At 52.9% G+C, this 20253-nt stretch overlaps 1 long non-coding RNA gene across 1 annotated transcript; it reads left to right on the top strand.

Moving 5' to 3' along the window:
- Nucleotides 1-2194: 2194 nt before the first annotated feature.
- LOC144380436 (uncharacterized) lies at nt 2195-4533 on the top strand. Its single transcript, XR_013444585.1, has 4 exons — nt 2195-2256; nt 3385-3470; nt 3887-3960; nt 4460-4533. It is a non-coding gene; the product is annotated as an uncharacterized LOC144380436 (long non-coding RNA).
- Nucleotides 4534-20253: the final 15720 nt, after the last annotated feature.

Below are 20253 nucleotides of genomic sequence, written 5' to 3'. Positions count from 1 at the left end.
GACGAGATGCTGCCAGGCCCGCGTCTCCTGGACGCCTTGCACATCTGAGCAGGAGAGTCTATTTCTGGCCACAGCACAAGTGGACTGGATCTCAACACTCTAAAAACATCCCATGCAAAGCGTGCGCCGACATTTGTCGGGCATACCTCCCACGCCTGCCACTGGACAGTGGACGTGCTCAGCGACTCTATTTCTGGCGAGCAGGTGGGGGAAGGATGAGACTCGGTGGCTGTGCCAGGGTGCGTGGCAAGACTCAGGGATTCCTACGCTGGTTAACATTTTTGTGTTCCAGACTTCGTGCGCTCCGCTGAGGAGACAGTGTGTGAAACCTCAGATGTCAGGGTCTCAGCCCAGAGTGGAATTATACCATGGGCTGACTTTCTGCAGAGGTTACTCTTTTTCTCATGGCACAAGATTACATTTTCCCCTCCTGGTTGCAGAGTGCTTGCATGTCTTTCCTGGAGGTGGCTGATTCCCACACTTTTCCTGGCACACCAACTCGCTTGGAGAAAGGGGGACCCTCTGGACATTCAATACATCTTGTGGAGTCTGACGCAATGTCCAGCGTTAAGGCCCCCACGCTTCCCCATCCAGCACACTCTTGTCTCTGCAGGAGCTCACAGTCCAGGTTCTTCTCCTGACTTACTAACGCAGGGGTGCTTCTGATGTCCAACTATCCCCAAAAGATCCTCCCTCCTTGGGTCTGGCTCCTCATCCTGGCCCTGCCCAAGGTCTGGTCAGAATTCAGGAGATGCACAGAGACTTACTTTCTTGTGTGAACTCCGAGGAAAGTGGGTTCAGGCAAAAGCACATTAACTGCTCACCCAGCATGAATGGGGGCAGTGGACAGCGTGTCTTCTGTTCTCTTTACTTGCAGAAGTGTGTATTTTTGTGAACATGAAATTGTGAGGAAACCTCCACCTTTCCTCCTTCCTTCCGTATTGAATCAGTTCCCCCTGGGAGCTGGTCTCCCAATTCTCAGAGAGACTGGTTTGTTTAACAGAAGCATGCATGAACATCATTCCTTGTCCTAAAGGAATAAAAGGATGACCCCGTTGTGCCCCACGGTCTGGGGGCATTTCGACACTCTTGTGGGGCACATGTTATGTGCTGGGTCCTGGGGATGTGGAAGCCAGTGAGATGTACCTTGGAGGAGCTCACAGTTTGGGGGAAAGATGGATGATATGCTTGAGGTCTGTCAGCAATGTGGGGGAGAGGGAGGGGCAAGCCAGGGGGAGGGGATGGGATGGGATGAGAGAGTGGGAGCCCATCCCAGATGGGAGAGACAGCCCATGCAAAGGGATGAAGCAAGAACTGAAAGATGTGTGCAGTTCACATCTGTTAATGGGCTGAACTGTGCCCCCAAATCCACATGTTGGAGTCCTAACCCCCAGGACCTCAGCATGTGACCGTATTTGGAGATGCGGTCTTTACAAAGGTAATTGAGTGCAAATGGGGTCATTCAGGTTGGTCCTGGTTCAATGTCTCTGGTGTCTCTGTAAGAAGGGGACACTTGGGCATGGACATGCACGTGGGGGAAGCCACGTGAAGACAGAGGCAGAGATGAGGGGGATGTGTCCACAAGCTCAGGGGCTCCAAGAATCACTGGCAGCGCCAGAAGATGGGACAGGAGCAACTTTTCCCTCAGAGCCCCCAAGAGGAACCAACCCTGCCCCTCCTGGATCTCGGACATCTGGTCTCCAGAACGGGAGCGGATGGATTCCTGTTGCTTTAGGATCCCCCCTCCCATTGGGCTCACTGGTTCCAGTGGCCCCAGGAGGTGCGTACAAAGCTGCACAGCGCAGGGACGCTCTGAAGGCAGCAATGGGTAGAGCAATAAAAGGAACAAGGAGGACCCAAATGGCCAGTGACACCCCAAATACTGGGGATGCTCCAGAAAACTCCTGGAAAATCCACCATAACCAGGGAGGCTGCGGGCACTTGGTCTTTCATAGGCACCTGGCATGTGATTCTCACTATTCCGACAAGTGTTTGGACAGACTTGCTGCTCACTACCATTTTCAGAGAAAGGATTGAAGATGGAAGAAAGATCTTTTCCTGATCATTTAATTTTGCCAGATTGGTTTTAAAGCCAATCTCTTAGTCTGCTCAGGGTTGCTGTCACAGAACACCAGAGATGGGGTGACTAAAATGACCGACACTTATTTCTCACAGGACATTGCTGGGACACCCTGTCTTGAGGATGACTGCCTGCTCCCTGTGTCCTTACACGGTGGAGAGAAAGAGAAAGACATGGTGTGTGTGGAGGAGTCTCTTAAGGATGCTGATCTCATCATGAGGATGCCACCCTCGTGACTTCATCTCAACCTAATCACCTCCTGAAGGCCCCTCCTCCAAATACCATCCCACTGGGGGTCAGGGCTGTGACACATGAATCTGGGGCAGGGGCACACACATTCAGTCCATTAATAGCCAGGCTGGGGAAAGTTTTAAAGAGATTTACGTAATAAAGAAAAGTGGTATACATATTTACATATGTAGTTACCATCTCTGACATTCTTAATTTCTTTGACTAGCTCCATGTTTCCCTCTGATACTATTTTCCATGAACACTTCTGTCTTGCAGGATGAAACGTTGTTAACATTTTGCACAACAAGAAATGTTAGTGATACATTCTCTCAGCTGTCATATGCCTGGAAACATGTGTGGTTTTCTTGAGAAGTACTTTAGCTGGGTATAGAATTCCAGGCTGACAGTTTTCTTTTTTCCAGAACTTTAAAAATGTTGCACCACTGCCTTCTTATCTGTGTTGTTTAGATGGGAAATCTGCCTTAAAGCTCATCTTGTTTCTAGACATGGACCACATCTTTTCCCCTCCCTTGGCTCCTTTTAAGATTTTTTCTCTTCACACTGGTTTTAAGCAGTTTGATTACAACGTACCTTAATGTCATTTTGTTCATGTCTCTTGTGCTTGGAGTTTGTTAGAATTTTTGGATTTGGGGTTTAACGTTTTCATTGAATCTGGGAAGTCTTCAGCCAGTATATTTTCAAATGTTTTTCCTCTCTCCCTCTTCCCCAACTCCATCTCTCTCCCAGCCTGCTCTGTTCATTTACACAATTTTTATACATTCTCTGTTTCATTTGAGATAGTTTTTATTGTTATATCTTCATATTGCTCCATCTTCAAGTTCACTAGTCTCACCCACTGTTAATCCCATATGGTGTGTTTCATCTCAGACATTGTTATTTACATCTGTTGAAGTTTGATTTTGTTACTTTTTTATGTTCCTTGTCTCTAGTTTTTGAACATGCTGCATACAGTTATAACTGTTTCAATGTCTTTGCAGAATCTACCATAAGGGACAGTTTGCAGTTGTTTTCAATGAATACATTTGTCTCCTTGTATCGGTCATATTTTCCAGTTTCTTTGTACACCTGATAATTTTTCATTGGATACCAGACATTGTGGATTTTATTTTGGACGCTGCTGGATTTTTTTTGTATTCATGTAAGTATTGTTGAGGTTTGTTATGAAGTACACTTGGAAATGGTTTGATCCCTTTGGGTCTTGCTTTTAAGATTTGCTAGGTGGAACCAAAAGGTGTTTTGTCTACAGCTAGTGATTCTCCAACACTGAGACAAAGTCTTGCTGGCTATCCTAACCACCCACTGCCCTGTGAGTTAGGTTTTCCAGTCTGGCTCAGGGAATACGCACGGTTCCCAGCCCTGGGTGAGTACCCAGCCCCATTCCTCTGGATCCTGGATCCTTTCAGGTGATTCTTACCCCAGTCTTGGGTAGGTCCTCACCTGCATGTGCTCATCAACATTTAGCTGAAGACACAAGGAGACCCTTTGTGCATCTCTGGATTCTCTGTGTAGTGTCTCCTCTCTGGATCTCACCTCCTTGGTCTCCCCTGTTCTCAGCCCTAGGTCTTCAACTTCGGGGGTCTGCAGGGCTACACCTGGGTCTGCTGCCTGTGTCTGGAAACTCTCTCCAGGTAGTGACCAACTGGGAACTCACTTCCCTGTTTCCTGTACCTCGGGGATCACTGTTCTATTCCCTGATGACCCCTGTCTTGAAAACCATTCTTTCGTATGTTTTGTACATTTCTGGGGTTGTTTCATGTGGGAGAATGAATCTAGTCCCTGTTATTCAATCCTGGTTGGAAGCAGAAGGCTTGGGGAAAGATTTATAGGTAAGGATGTTGATGCTGTGACATCAAATAAGGTGTTGCTGACTCTCTAGAGTTAATGTGCCCTTTGGAGCACCACCCCAGCCTCTGCTGGAATGTACCCCCTGAGGGGGCGGACCTAGTTTTGTCCACTGCTGGGACCCCAGCCCCAAGGACAGTGCCCTTGCTGTTCATGCAGGCTGCAGTAATTTGAAATAGAGGTGACTCGGAAAAAGGGATGTTTATTCATACATTCAGATGAGGTGTTGTTTCTACCATCTCCCCACCCATGGATGTTACAAAATCTTCCTATTACATGGTGTAGTTATCAGCATTTTGGAACATTCTGAAGAGACGTGGGGCTGCCGGAACCGAGGTCCCTGCCCTCTTGGGGGTGAGTGAGGGGTGAGCCATCACCCTACAGTTCCAGTGCCCAGTGTCTTCCTAGTTGGGAAAATATCACCTCAGAGTCTCATTGCTCCCCACTGATATTGGCCTGCACCCTGTTTTAGGAATAAAATATTTGTGGAGAGGTTTGCGTGTGTGAGTATGTGATTATGTGTAGTTGTGTGAGTGTGGACCGTGTGTATAAGTGTGTGATTATGTGTGGAAATATGTGACTGTCTGTGATTATGTGTGTTTGTACATGTGACCATGTGTGTACAAGTGTGTGATTGTGTGTGCGTGTGTGTGTGTCTGTGGGTGGTGGGGAGGGACATTGGCTGACAAGGTGACCCCGGGGAGCAAATTCACTGCCCACCCCACTTCTCTCCCTGTCATGCTCAGGAGAGGACATGAAAGGTAAGTGCCCGCTGAGGCCAGGTGGGGACGGGCAACGTGGTTTTCTGTACCTGGTGGGCACCTCATGTGAATGAACATGCATTCCTACAGGTGGGGCTCCTTGGAGTTGGGGTGCATGTGGTGGAGCTGAGGCTGGGTGCTGTGACCAGCAGGCAGCAGATGGATGCTCTCCTTTTGTACCTCCCAAGCTCCCACTCACCTTGCCCTGTAACAGCCACCTGCACGGCAGGCAGAGACCCAGCTGGGGAGGCTGGGGCACCAGCCACTGGGCGTCACTGCTGCTGTAACATCTGGTGCTTTGTGCACACCTGAGTGCTCCCCGTGCTGCCACCACTCTTGTGGGGACAGGTGACTTTGGCCACACGAAACAAGTATAAGATCAGCGTCCCCCCAGTTGGGGCATTAGGGCCCAGTCTGGGCAGGCTGCCCTGGAGGCTGCCAGCTCAGGTATCGAATCCCAGTTATTAAAACTCTTTGTTATTGTCCTACACATTGGAAATAGAAATTGTCCTAAATCACATTGGTGTGGTTTCCCTGCAAAGAGGACATGGTTTTTTTGGGGGTAATGCAGGGTCCCAATGTCCTGCACCTGTGTTACTCTGTGTCCTTTCTCCCTCTTCCCTCGTGGAGAGAGTCCACGATAGTGGAATTAAGAAGTCGTCTCAGAGAGGAACCGGAATCATCCCAGCCCTGCGTGTATGCACTAGAAGAAGTTATACGAACATGCAGGAGGTTTGTGCAGAATGCTGACTGTTCTCTGAAGAAAAATGACCCCAGATCCACTGCAGCTGTTTCATTACATCTCAGAACGATGCGGACTTATTTAATAAATAGAAGAATTTTTTAATCAAGTCATGAGACAGGATGTATAAACTTTCTTATTGATTACACGTTTGTAAGAGCTTTCTCAATAAAGCGCACTTGCTCCCCTCTGTCAGGTTTCTATTAGGGCAATTTAATCTGTGTAACTCTTACTTTATATTGTTCTTTCTGTTTTATTACTTCGTATTACAGAACATCTTTGTAGCCACAAATTGAATAGCATAATTGTTTTTTTTTTTTTTTCCTTCTTGGGACAAAAATGTGCTTTTTGTTTCCAGGAGGTAATAATTTTAGACAAAACTTGATGTTTTAATGGGAAAAAGTTCTACCAAAAAATAATAAAAAATTAAAAACCCTGCATAGGCATTTACGTCCCCCTTTTGATCTAAAACATTGTGGCAGTCTGTGTGATCTGTGTTTTTGAAGCAACACAAACAGCCGGGTTGTAAACATTTTACATGGAATGTAGCTAATTTCCTTCGGGAGCATTTCAGCTTTCCTGTCACCAAGTTGTGTTTTTCTGTCACGTACCAGGGGAATCGCTGTCAGTTCAGGGGCATTGACACTATTTGGGAGAGGGACCACTGCAGTGGCGGCCTCTTCCCGCTCCTCTGCTCTCGGGCTCATCCCTTATGCGCGCTGCAGCTGTATAGACATTTCCGTGTTTCTTCACGGCGATCGCTTCTGCATACACGGCCTCCTTTGTTCTCTCGCGGGTCTCGGGAGAAAAGCACACCCGCCGTTAAGGTCTTTCTACGTTAAAGGCAGGGAATGGAGAAACGGGGAGGGGCTTAGCCAGGACCCTGGGGTGGGGAAGCGGGCTCGGTCGGGGGGAGGGGTCTGCTTCACCCCCTCCTTGTCCATCCCAGGCTACACCTCCCATCCCCAGGCGCTCGGCTCCTGGGATGAGACCCGCCACTGGTGTCATGGCTGAGACACACCATGGGGGTCCTTCCACCGAGAGCTACTTGGGACCCTCTGAGAGCCCCTCATGCATGGACCTCATTCTAACATGGAAGGTGTCTAGGGACAGAGTGACCGTCGTGAAGGTCTCTGCCCCTCCTGTCCCCTGTGTCTGTCTTCTCAGCTAGTCCTGGGGCTGAAGGAGGCTCTCATGTCTCGGGACCAAGGACCCTGGGGTCCTCCGCATCTCCTTGCCCTACCGGGTCACACCACACTGGGGAGAGCCAGCAGTGTGCCGTCCACTGTGAGCCAGACTCCAGCCAGCGTCCCTCTCATCCCTCAGTGGCCACTGGTGGCACCTCTCCCCTCCTCCCCGTTTCCTTGGTTTTCCAAGATCTCAGACCTGGAGGATCCCACAGATGCCAGGTGCATCTCAAGCATCTGGATGGCCTCCATTCTTAGCTTTGGAAAAGTGCCACAGGGCTGGATTTTATACCCACAAATGTGCTGACCACATTGGGCCATGGCACGTTCCAGCAAAGACATATAAATCCAACATGAAAGAAGTGTGAAACGATCATAGGAATGTTTGCTCTGGACTTGTTTTCGTCATGGTATGAACAGCGCTAGTCTCAGTGTCAAGAATATAATCACAGCCATCAGACATTACAGACCCATCACGTTGCTCTGACCAGGATTCCCACAGGGGCACCACCGTTTCCTTAACACAAACCCAACGATTGTCCCTCTCAGCTCTAGCGGAAGAGGGAGCTCTGTGTACATCTGTCCTGGAGTCGTAGGGATTGTCATGAGATCCCGAGGAAACAGAGGACCACATGCGGAATGGGGAGATGGCCAATTAGCTTGCTAGATGAAGACAAATGTGCCTTTCGGTTGGTTCCAGAAGATTCCAGAAGGATCTTTTCTCCAGGATGTGAGGAGTGATAAACCAGAGAAAGAAAGTAAGAGCTGAAATTGCTGTGGTTTTATTTCATCTTTTGGGAGGGGGCAACTGGCTTGTTAGCAAATGCTTGCAGACGTGAGGGAAGGATATAGCCATCCCCCTAATGATATCTGGGAGGCCCCTGCTGGGTTTCTCAGAAAGGCCTCCAGCAGCGAGTGTGGATGGGCAGCATTGGGTCTCTAGTGCACATACGATGGGGTTGGGGGACTAAAGGCCCGGCCACGTTGACTCTCAACCCTCGACATAAATGCCCCCACCCGTCTTCCAGTCGTTCAGGTCCCAACCGGCCCAGAATCAGACCTCGAATCCTCGTTACGACCCCACAACACCTTGTCACACAGTTGTCCGCCTACAGAGGAGCATCGGCTTGCTACTTACAACCTTGGGTAAACGCGCTCAGGGCCACCACTGGGATTCATCTACTTGCCAAAATCATGGCACTCGGAAGTAAAACCAAGGATTCTTCAAGATACCCCAAACCGAGGTCCTTGTCATTCGTTCAAAGGCCCTGTCCACGTGGGCTCACACTGCAGTCCCCGCATGTGGCTTTACACGGTAGGAGCATCCTACCCGGCGGGAGGCCAGGATGGGACCCTGAGAAGCGTCTTGCCTTTCTGCGTGTAGAGAACCCTTCTCAAAGTCGTGCTGTATGTGGGTTTACCAGAGAGCCTGGGAAATGGCAGAGCAGACCATCTTTCCAGATGCCCCGGTTTCTGGATCTGGGTGGGGGACACTGGAACTTGAGCAGGGGGAGGTGGGGTTCTCTTAAGGATTTGGGCCCTGAAGCTGGGCTTCTGCAGAGGTTAGGCCAAGACGGAGACGCAGTACATCCCCCCAAGCCTCCGCCGCGGGAAGCACATGAGCCCCGGTGGTGTTCCTGGGGAGACCTACCTGTGAGCTTTGTCTCCCTTTCGCTTGCCTGGGATTTCTAAGGTCTTTACGGTGAGCGTAGAACACAGTGAACATTTACTACAAGGGAACAGAGAGTAAGACTCCCTAAAATTGTAGTAAAACACGCGTAACCTAAAATTGACCATTGTAAGGGTGTGGGGGCCGCCGGTGGGGGTCGGCGCCACCTCGTGGGTCCCAGGGAAATGACAGTCGCTCTGACACCTGGCAAGCTTCCCTCGCCCACCGCGGCATCAGGGACCCGTCTTTAGGGTTCTTGCCCTGAGCACCGACCTCCACGGAAGCCCAGCCTCGCCACATGCCTCCCAGCCGAGTGCTCCCCATGCAGACACATCCTGACGCTCGTCCTGCTTACTGTGCCCCCGAGACTCTGCCGACCCTGCCCCTGCGTCCCATCCATCCAGGTGTCCAGGCCCGTAAGCTGGGACACGGCCTTGGCCAGGTTGGGTTGTGCCGCCACAGACATTCTTAGTCCTAAGTCATGGCCCCCGGAACGGGGTATGTCTGGTGGGGGTGAGGGGGGGACAGCTGGGGCGTGACCTCCTGGGCTGCAGGGTGGCCCCGCCTCCTCCCTGTGAGCAGGCCCGTGGGTCTGTTTACTGGTTTCCGTGTGCGTTGGCGTGACATTTCCTGCCCTGTCCTCCCCTCTCCTGCCCCTCCCCCATGGTGGCCCTTCTGTCCTGAGAGGGTGGCTGGATACACTAGCTCTCCCACTTTGGACCTGCTTGAGGAAGGGGATTCCAGCGGGTGGGACCCTCAGCGAGGGGGCTGTGGGTCGAAGCTTTAAAACACAAAGGGTGTGGGGTGTTCTGAGCCAATTCTCCCAGCTGTGGACTGTCAGGGTCACACGCGCACCCCTCTATCCACTTATCTATGTATCCAGCTATTACGAATGCGTCCAGGCATCAATAGCCTGTCTATCTCTATCCGTCTGTCAGTCATCTGTTTATGTACCATTGACCTGTCCATCTCTCCACCCAGTCATCTATCCATCTATCAACAATGTCTATCTATCCATTCATCACGTACTTATCTACTGTCTATCTATCCATCCATCCATCCATCCGACTTACTTGTCTATCCATCCATTTACTTACCGACTACCCATCCACCTATCAATCAATCTATCCATCCATTTATTTACCAACTATGTACCCATCCGTCTATCTACTGGTCCATCCATCATATCTATGTATCTATCCATCCATCTGTCCATGTACTTACCTGTCTATCCATCCATTTACAAACCAACTATCTACCCATCCATCAATCTACTCATCCACATATCTATCAATCAATCTATCTATCCATCCATTTACTTACCAACTACCTACCCATCCATCTATCAGTCTATCATCTATCTATCTATCAATCTATCCATCATCTATCTATCCATCCATCATATGTATGTATGTATGTATGTATGTATCTATCCATCCATCCATCTGTCCATCCATCCATCTATTCATTTATTATCTATCCATTGATCTATCATCCATCCATCCATCCACTAGGTGAAGGAAAAGAAAGCAGACACTGTCACACCAAGATGGGGCGTGTGTGTGTTTGGACACGTGTTTGGTGGGTCTGAGCAGAGGTGTGCAGGGCGTGAGGGTGGGTGCTGTGTGCGCCCCGGGAGGAAGTGCAGCAGGTGCCGAGCCCAGCGTGGGCACAGGCCCTCCAGGGCGTGTGAGGGAAGGTGCTGATGTGATGCAGCCACAGGGGTGAATCCAGGGGGCGGGCGCATCTGGATGCAGGGCATCTGGAAGCCTGGGCTTCCTCTCTGTGTGAGATGGGGGTGGGGGGAATTTTTTTTTTGTAATTTTAACTTATTTCTTCTTATTGGGATGAAATTCCCATAATGTAACATCAATCCTTTAAGACTGAACAGTGGGATCACACACGATGGGCCCTCGTGTGTCTGGCTTCTCTCGTGAGCATCGTGTCCTCAAGGTCCATCCACGGGGCAGTAGGCATCCGAGCTCAGTTCCTGTTCCCGGCTGAGTCGTACTCGGCTGCATGCACGCAGCTCGTATAGTCTATCTATCCGTCCATCCGTGGGCACTTGGGTTCCTTCGGCTGCGTGCTCTCAGACTTGGGGAGGATTGTGAGAGCGTGCCCGCTGCGTGTACCTCTGGCTCCCAGGTGAGAATCGACGGTGCTGGGGAGCGTGGGACCCGAGCACTGAGGCCGGAGGCGTGGCAGCTCACACACGGTGGTGACTGGGGCGCAGGACATGGCTGCACTCGGGGTGCATTGTGGACACAGAGCCCCTAGACTTTGCTGGCGGGCTGGATGTGGGCGTAAGGACAGGATGACCCTCGGGGCTGTCCTGGGCAGCGGGGCACGGCGCTTCCCTGTTACCATTTGAGAAGGAGCCAGGAATTCGCTCACTGCCGTGAGTGTGGAGTAGGCTGGGTGGAGTAGGCACGGAAGTCCGGTGGGTTCCTGTGACCCTGTGGGTTTGGGTCACCGGGCGTCCGGGGGGGGGGCGGGGGCAGTGCTGAAATAAGCAGCAGACACAGTGGCCAGGGACAGCTGTGGCCTCCGTGTCTGTCCGCGGCAGCCCCTCGCCCCCGCCCGAAATTCCAGAGGTCTGGCTTTCCTGAGGGTTCCAGGGCTGGGAGGGCAGCTCCTGCTGGGGCGCTTTCTGAAAGCCGCTAGTGGTTGCAAATAGAAGCGGGGGGGGGGGCTGCGCAGGTGGCCCGCCTGGCCAAAGCTAGCTGCTCACACACGCCCCAGGGGCCCGGCAGGGACGGGCTAGCTGGCGGCACCAGCAGGAATGCAAGCATCTGGGCGCGGACCCCGCCTTGCTTGGGGGACAGGGTCAGCGCCCTTTAAAGGCACACGGAACAGGGCCCCAGTGCGGGGAGGCACCTGGGCTCCCCCGTCCCCAGAAAAGCCATCCTGGCCGACGCCCCAGCCACGCCAGGCCCTCCCCAGCTGCCTGCGCCCCCACTGGCCTCGACCTCAGCCTCAGGGACTGTGGCACCGTCGGAATTAGGAACGGCCCGGACCCACCCTTGAGGACAGTCACTCAGCCCAGCTGCCCCAGAGCGGGACGGTGGGCCCAGAGAGGGGCACCCCGCACGCCCTGGGCGTGGGTCTCTTCTGGGCCATCTGCGGAAAGGAGATCTGTGCATCTAAGACCTCGGGGCCTCGCCCCTGCCTCTCAGCTGTTGCTGACCGCCGTGTTTGTGCAGTTGCTGGGAGGTGCCAGCTGTAAATAGGGCAGGGTCAGCTGGGGCCGGCTGGGTGGGCCGCCAAGGACCGGCTGCTGTAAACAGTGACTGCTCCGGGTGGTGCCGGTTACGGGGGAAACGGCCCTGAATAAACCGTGGCAGCTGCCGCTCAAAGTGCCGACGCGCCTGCCGATGACCCAGGGCCAGGTGCCAGCCTCTGCCTCCGGGGCTGTGTGTGCAGCACCGGCCCACGGGCCGCCCAGACCCTGGTTTTCAGTGTGACTCCAAACACGGCACACGTGTGTTTTTTCTGGAGCATTGCACGCTCCGGGGAGCAGCCTCAGTGTCCTTTGAAAAGGGGCCGGTGCTGAATTTTACAGAGTGTGAATTCCAGCAGATGTGGATGTTTCTTAGCGGGAGGGTGACAGGCGGGGGAAGTGGGAAGCATTTGGACAGAGCGTGAAAAGTGCAAAAGGGATTTCTCCAAAGCCCGGTGCTCAGGTCGGGTGAGCAAACCGTGACGGTGGGTGTGCAAAGGGGCAAAACCCCCGGAAATGTCCTCCCTGCAACGGGCCGAGCCACCCTCCTGACTCAGCACGCTGGGGATCCCACGTGTGGCCCAGGAAGTCTGTGGGTATCCCTGACAATAGATACGGGGGGATGCTTGGGACCTGTAAGGTGGGAATAACCAGGCTATGGGGCAGGAGACCCCAGCATGGGTGGGTGGGCCCCAGCCCCTCAGGAGCCCACAGGCCACGTAACTTCACCCCCTGTTGGTGCCCGTCTGACACACCCACCATGCTGTGAAACAGGCCTGAGTCGACCTTTAATGTTTTGCAAACGAGGGAGAGTGGTGTGACAGTGTCTTGTGTGGTGGAAAGGGACGGGAGTTGGGGGGACCCTGGCCACGGCCCTCGGGGCTCAGCCACCTCCCTGGAAGCTCCCAAGCAGGCCAGACTTTATGGCTTTTCCTACAAAGGCAGATGGCAAAGCCTCAGGAGCACAGAGCTGTCTGGGCTCAGTCAGGGTGAAACGGGGTGTGTGAGGTGCCCGAGGCTTTCATAACAAATGACCCTAAACTGAGGGCTTAAAACCATGGGAATTCAACCTCCCCCAGCTCAGACCAGCAGTCTGAGATCCAGGCAGGGCAGGGCTGCTGAGATCCAGGCGGGCCAGGGCTGCTGAGATCCAGGAGGGGCAGGGATGCTGAGATCCAGGCAGGGCAGGGCCGTGCTCCCTCCTGAGGCTCCAGGGGAGGGTTCTTCCTGCCTCTTCCAGCTTCTGGGGCTCCACCCTGGGCTGGTGGCCACATCCCTCCCATCTCTTCCTCCATCCTCACGTGGCTTCTCCTCTGTGTCCGGTGTCTCCTCTTCTGTCTCTTACAAGGACACCTGTCATTGGATTTAGGGCCATCCTGATCCAGGATGAGCTGATGTCCTTCATCACATCATCTGCAGAGACGTCACCACGCAAGGTTTCGTTCAGGGATTAGGACGTGTACATTTGGGGCCGCTACTCAGCCTGCCGCACCTACCTTCTTGTCCTGGTGCCTCCGGCTCTGTGTCTTAGGATTCCCGGAAAAAATCAACTCCGCCAGGTGTAAGCCCTCAGGACAGCAAGCTGCTCCCATGAAGGGAGGGGAACTTGGTCCCTCAGGGTTGCTGTAACAGAATTCGGTAGGCTGGGCGGCTTGTAAACAACCGGCAGTTACTTCTCATGGTTCTGGAGGCTGCAGTCCAAGGTCGAGGCACCTGCAGATTCGTGTTCGTGGACGGCTTCCTGGTTCATGGACCGCGGGCTGTGTTCTCGCTGGTGGGAGAAGCAGGGGCCTCTCTGGGGTCTCCCTTATGAGGACACGAATCCCATATGGGGGCTTCACCTTCATGGCCTGAGGACCCCCAAAGGGCCAGCCTCCATAACAAACAGTGCATCACCCCTGTTCTTCACCGTCCTTCACCATAAACCCAGAGTCCAAGCGCTCACGCTGCCTCCCCGAGGACCCAAGACCAGCTCGTGGTGTTTCCGCTCCAGATGCGCTTCCCCCGCCTTGGGGAAGAGCTCACACGGCTCCGCTCTTCGTGTCGGACGGCGTGGAAACCGTGCAATTCGATACAACGGTGCACCCCGGTCGGCTGTGTGCACAAAAGCCCGCCCGGCTCCACAGCACCAACAAACCCTTATTTCTCCCCCAGCGCTCGTAAACGTCCTGTTATGACCTCCCCGAGCCAGTAAACGTTTGCAGCTTCCCGCACCCAGGAGGTGCTGGAAACACGCTATTAGTTTATCAGTTCGTAAAAGCGTGTTTAAGGGGGCGGCGTGTGGGGCTGCGGATGGCCCCCCAGCTCCTGGGCCGTGAGCTGCTTCCAGAAAGACGTGGGCTCTGGGTGCAGGCTGTTGAGCTGCCTGGATAGGGGTCTCCGTGCCGACGGAGGAGGGCGTGGGATGAGGTCTCGTGGTCCAAGCAGCCTCACGGGCGCATCCCCTTGGGTCTTGCAGCCCGTCAGCACGGACGGTGCATTGAACCGAGGCAGGATTGCCACACGGGTGGCGGGAGGAAGGCCAGAGATGTGGCAGGTGCACATGGACCACCCAGGATGGGTTTTCTCTGTCCCAAAGCGGCCGGGGGCCAGGGGAGGTCCGTGGGGCTCTCTCAGCTTCAGGACGTGGAACCTGGTGATTCCCGCAAATACGGCCATTCCCTGTTTCAGACTTGCAACCACTTCAAATTCGGCTTTTGGCCCTCCCCTTCGTGACCACGGATGGGTCTCCTCTCTGAACTATGGGTTTAGTGATAAAGTGAATTGTCCCCCAAAATTCTACGGTCCGCTTCAAGAAGCTGAGTGAAAGAGGGCATGAACATGGAAGTAGCACCAAGCAGCCCGGGCTCCGTCCAGGTACAGCTGGCCCTGCTCAAGCCCACGGGGCCCGAGGGGCAGCATCCTGGTTCTGTTGCCTTGTCCACGTCCGTGGCCCCTTTGCCTTCCTCCGTCTGCTCCAGGATTTGAGGTCAGGAGCATGAAGTCCCCATTGGTCTGCTGTACTGAGTGCACCTCTTTCCTGACTTCCTGGGGGGCACTGTCCCTTCAGTTTACACCTGAGCATGGCATTTACCTGTACGTCATGCACACCTGTGTGATAAATCCGAGCCGCTACCAAGCGAGGAAATGGTACTTTCCAGGCTTCGGAGTACCCTCGCCTCGTGGAGCCCCCCGGCAAGGTGGTCCCAGCATCACCCTGCCTTGTCCCTCCGTAAGCCTGATGTGTTAACGCATCTTTTTAGTCTTCCTTACTGCAGAATGCGGCTGCACATCCCGCTGAGTGTTGCTCACGTTGGAGATTAACCGAATTATGGGACTTGCCATCCTTCATGTTGGAAAAATCGATCGGGGCTTTTTAATCTATGACCTGTGATGTGGCGCCCTTCTTACACGAACTGTCATTTTTATTCTAGAAGCCTCTGGTAAAGGGGTCCTGGGATGACATGGTGTCCCGTGGCCCCAGGTGCTTACGGGATCTTTTACGAACCACCGTGTTTCCATAATCACTGCTGTGTTGTCCCGGTGTTTGACAAAAGATGGATAGTTCACGAACGGCAAGGCTCACCTGCATGGTTTCCTGTGGCTTCTGAAACAAAGGACCAAAAATGGGGTCTTACAATAAGAGACGTGGATTCCCTCATAATGCTGAGGAGTCAGGACTGTGGGGTCCCTGTGTGCGCGAGCAGCTTTGCCACCCAATGACACCAGTCACAGAGGACAGGGTCCCACCCCGGTGACTTCATCTTACACATTACCTCTGGGAAGACCCTGTTTCCAAATAAAGCCATGCTCCCAGGTGCTGGGGTCTTTCTTTTCCTACGACAAATGGATGACGATGGAGCCCGAGGCTGTGCGTGCAGGGGTCCCTGGCATGGTTTTGAGGGCGGTTCATGGGTTACACGGGTCTCTCCTTCATTCCAGGCTGTGGTGTAATGTATGCTGTTTGACTTCTCAAGAGGATTGTCCCGAGTTTACTATGTGTTCGTTTGGTTGGTTGGTTGGCTGGAGGATTTTTATTGTACTTGTTTTGAAGTGCAACAAGATAGTTACAATAAATAAAAAATTGCCCTCCAGGATGACTTAACTTTCTCAGGGGTTGGTCATAATTGCTTTGAGGTTTCCCCGCCCTCGCGGTGTAATTAATGGATGCTGGAAGAGAAACGTCCGGAGTCGTGAATTGACACATTGTTTCCCCCGCTATGTTTCTAGCTGCAGCAGAACGACTCTCGTTCGAGTGTATACTTATTTCTGTGCAATGTTTTACAAGCATTCTGCCAGTTTTTTGCTCTTGCTTACTTTTTCTTTTTTTTTGAGTTTATTACAGGTAAGAATAAAAATCTCTACCCAGGGGTCCTTATCTCACTATAAATTGTTCAGCAATTTTAGGGATGGACTTTTAAAAAGCATTTAATGAAAAGAAATGATATTTCTCTTATTGCACTAAAAAAAAATCCAAATGTTAGAAAACATGCCGCCTACTCTGTTCATGGAGCCTGGGCAGCCGTTACAGAACACCGTTAACACGAAGCCCGAAGCCCGAAGCCCATGGCCGTTACCCTTGACCTGGGGAGCTGCAGGTCTTTCATTAAGATTAGATATGGATGAAAGAAGTCACCAATTTTCTCTAATTATGTTGTGACTCAGAATCTGAACACCCCAGGTAGCGTGGACTCACGCAGATCTGAGACCAAATACCTCGATTAGGTGTTAGGCAAAGCATTCGGCTGAAACTAATTATAAAATGAAGTGAGTGATGTGCCCGGTCCTTCCATGGGGCTGGTTAACTACTGCTTGCTGTCTATCCTCTGCTGAATTGTGGTAAAATGCACATAACATAAAATTTTCGGCTCTAATTATTTTTAAGGGCACAGCTCAGTGGCGTTAAGCACATTCACACTGTTGTGTAAACATCTCCACTATCATCTCCAGAACTTGCCGTCTCTCCAAACTCCCCATCCCCTGGACCCTGGCCCCACCATCTAGTCTCTGTCTCTGTGGAAGGAACTCCTCTGGGGATCCCGTGTACGTGGAATCACACAGGATTTGTCCTTCTGTGTCTGGCTCATGTCCTCAAGCTCCATCCACGTCATAGCAGGTGCAGAACGTCCTTCCTTTTCAAGGCTGCGTCATATTCCACTGTGTGCGTGGACCACGTTCTGTTTATCCATCCATCCATCCATCCGTCCATCCATCCATGGACACTCGGGTTGTTTTTACCTCTTACTGAATATCAAATATCACGTCTATGAACATGGGTGTGGAAGCGTCTCTTCCATTTCCTGCTTTCGATGATCTTGGTTGGAATTCCAGACCAGAATTGGTGCATTATACGCCAAGTCAATGTTTCATTTTTCCCTCCTGCTGTTTTCCGTGCCGCTGATCCACATCACGTTCCCACCAGCCATCTCTACACGTCCTCGCCAACACTTGGTTTCTGGGAGCGTCCGTCCTAACGGGTGTGAGGTGGTATCTCATGGTCTCCTGACCTCCGATGCTTGCTTCTCTCATGGGCTTTCCTTCACCAACCGCATCCTCCAGCAATGAAGGCCACTATCCTCAAACACGGCTCTACGTCACCTGCGTCCAGCTCTGTGCGTCTCCAACACGTCACTGCGTGGACGTGTGGTTATATCGTTTCTCACAGTGCAGGAATTTGGGAGAAATGGGGTGGGAGAAGGGGAGCGTGGGCATTGCCAAGTGTGAGTGGCCCCCAGATAGTGTTTCACGGGCAGGTGGAAGTCTGCACGAGCCCACAAATACCCAAGGGCCCAGGCGACTTCTCGGTGGGGCAGTTGCTGGGAGAGCCCCACATTGTCAATCTGGGATGAAGGTGTCCCCCGAATTCGGAGCGCTGTGTCTGCGCTGACCCCCAGGACGAGTGCGTACGGTGACCTCGGAGTAAACCCTGCTTCCTGGGCACCTTCCCAGACGTCCATCCGGGAGCTGGCCCGGTGGCTGGTTTGGGGAAGAAAGCTGTGAATCCCACCACAGCTGAGTTCAAATGCACTTCCTCCTGCATCTGAGCCTCTCACGGCCGGTCAGGGAGGCCGACACAGGAGGAGACCCAAGAAGGGCCTGGAGCACCCAACCCCAGATGGCGGGGGCTCCCCATGGTCACCACAGCTGCAGGGCCCTCCAGGGACACCAGACGCCCTGACGGCCCACAGGCCCGGACACGCAGCCGGCCCGCCCTGAAGGGAGCTCGGCAAACATGTTAAATTCTGCTAATGGCCACGTTCCTGACAGCCGGAGCCCGTGGTCTTTCTTTAGTGGCCTGGGAGGTCCGGGCCGACGGGGAGATCTCGCTTCTGGGCAAATATTGCCATCACTCCGCTGCTTAGCCTGCCTCCCACATCACAGGGCTGTCTTTAAGAAAACAGCCTGCTTCCGCGGGGTCACGGCGACCTCCGTCCGCATCTGCCCACATCCACAGGCACTAATCCCGCCCCACCGGCCACCTCCACATCCAGGATGCTTCGGGCTTTCCAAAAGATGTGTGTCTGCGGCTGCCGGATGGGGGCCCTGCTGGCAGAGTCGAAATGCACGGCCGCGCCCCTCACCTGGGACTCACCTGTGTGGACGTCAGGAGGTTGTAGAGGTGGGGTGGGGCTGGGGTCCTCCATGGCTTCAGCACCTGCCGCGTGTGAAGCAGAATAATGGGGTCACTGTGTGAGGCGAGGGTCCCCCAGGCTGGCCCGTCGCAGTGACCCAGGTGGAAATTCCCTTCCCCGGCAGAGGGGCAGGTGTCCTTTCTTCCTTCCCGTAGAGGCTCTGAAGGGCCCAGCTATGCCCACATGTGTCCCCGAAACAGGGTCCTGCATGGTGGGGGCGGTCGCACTGATGTCCTCCCGACAAAGACGGGAGGAAGCCTTCTCTTGGTTTTTAAAAAAATAACGAGGCGCTCCCCTCTGATTGCAAAAGCAACCTGGACAGGCTCCTCGTAGAAAATTCTGGGAAACAATTAAGGAAAAAAAAATCAAGTCACTCTTGAAACACGTAAAGGTGAAAATAACCCCATCGCCTAGACAGACAGGGTCTCGGATATGCCTTCTGGTGTGTTTCCTTCTGCGCAGTTGTAGACCATCGGTATTGATCATTCCCTCTGGGCACCAATCTCACACACACACACACACACACACACACACACACACACACACACACACCCGTTTCGTAGGTGGGGCTCTCCCCGCATTTACAGGGAATGCTTTTATATCTGGAATTTTTCCACTCAAATTGTATGATGAGCATTCTCCTTGCCACTAAAAATCTTTGCCGACAGTTTGCAAAGTGAGTTTTCATGCTGTGGCTCTTCGGTGGTTGATTCAACTGTTTCCTTAAGCGGGACATTTTGCTTGTTCCCAAATTAAACACGATAAATTACTCTGTGAGGGAAGTGCCCACGCACGGGTCTCTGGACACAGCTCTGATTTATGACGTTGGGAGCGATTCCTGGAGGGAAGGGACTGGATGAAGGTTTTCAAGTCTTTGATCCCCAATGCCAAATTGCTTTCCCAGAGGCTCCACCACCTGATTCCCCGTAGCCATGAAAGAGCCGTCCTTCCTCCCGCTGTGTTATCGGTTTCCCTGATGCCTGCCAACTTGAAAACAGGATCTGTATGGGATTCCTGGGGCGGCTGTAACAAAGGACCACAGACTGGGAGGCTTAACAACAGAGATTCATCCTCTCCGGCTGGAGACCAGCAGTCTGAGATCCAGACGGGGCAGGACCACTGAGATCCAGACGGGGCAGGGCCGCTGACATCCAGGCGGGGCAGGGCCGCTGAGATCCAGACGGGGCAAGAACATGCTCCCTCCTGAAGCTCCAGGGGAGGTTCCTTCCTGCCTCTTCCAGCTTCTGGGGCTCCAGGCGTCCTGGGCTGGTGGTCGCCTCCCCACCATCTCTTCACGTGGCTTCTCCTCTGTGTCCGTGTCTCCTCTTCTGTCTCTTGTAAGGACACCTGTCATTGGATTTAGGGCCACCCTGATCCAGGATGAGCTCATCTGAAGCCGACTACATCTACAAAGACCCTATTTGCAGATAAGTTTCCATTCAGAGATTCCGGCAGTTATGACTTCAAGGTACCTTTTTGGGGGGGACATAATTCAGCCCACAATAGGGTTTCTTTATTGCTCTGTTTTGCTTTTTTTCTTGTGACCACCAATGAGGTTACAATTTCCCCCATTTTTTAGTGAGTGGTATTTCTTTGTCTTGTGAAACATCGATAGGTCTTTTTCTAACACCTGATGCCCTTTACTTATTCATTGCTAAGAGTTTTGGTATAAGAATGTCCCCCGTTTATCATCTGCCTTGTGATTTTTCTTGACATGGGCGCATCTAAAACTTTTGCGTCTTCAGATTTAGCAAAGTGTATGTTCCTGTGCCTGGTGATAGGAAGGGCTCCCGCCCATCCCGGAGACGCACAAACACTCTGGTGTGCTTTCTCGGACTCCTCTGTGTGCTTTCGGCTTTGCACGGAAGCCCCGGATCCACGCGGAGTTC

This window comes from Halichoerus grypus, chromosome X, assembly GCF_964656455.1.
Source record: "Halichoerus grypus chromosome X, mHalGry1.hap1.1, whole genome shotgun sequence".
In the NCBI taxonomy this organism is placed as follows: Eukaryota; Metazoa; Chordata; class Mammalia; order Carnivora; family Phocidae; genus Halichoerus; species Halichoerus grypus.
The sequence above is the reverse complement of the archived record's forward strand: the minus strand, read 5'-3'. Positions and strand labels throughout refer to the sequence as shown.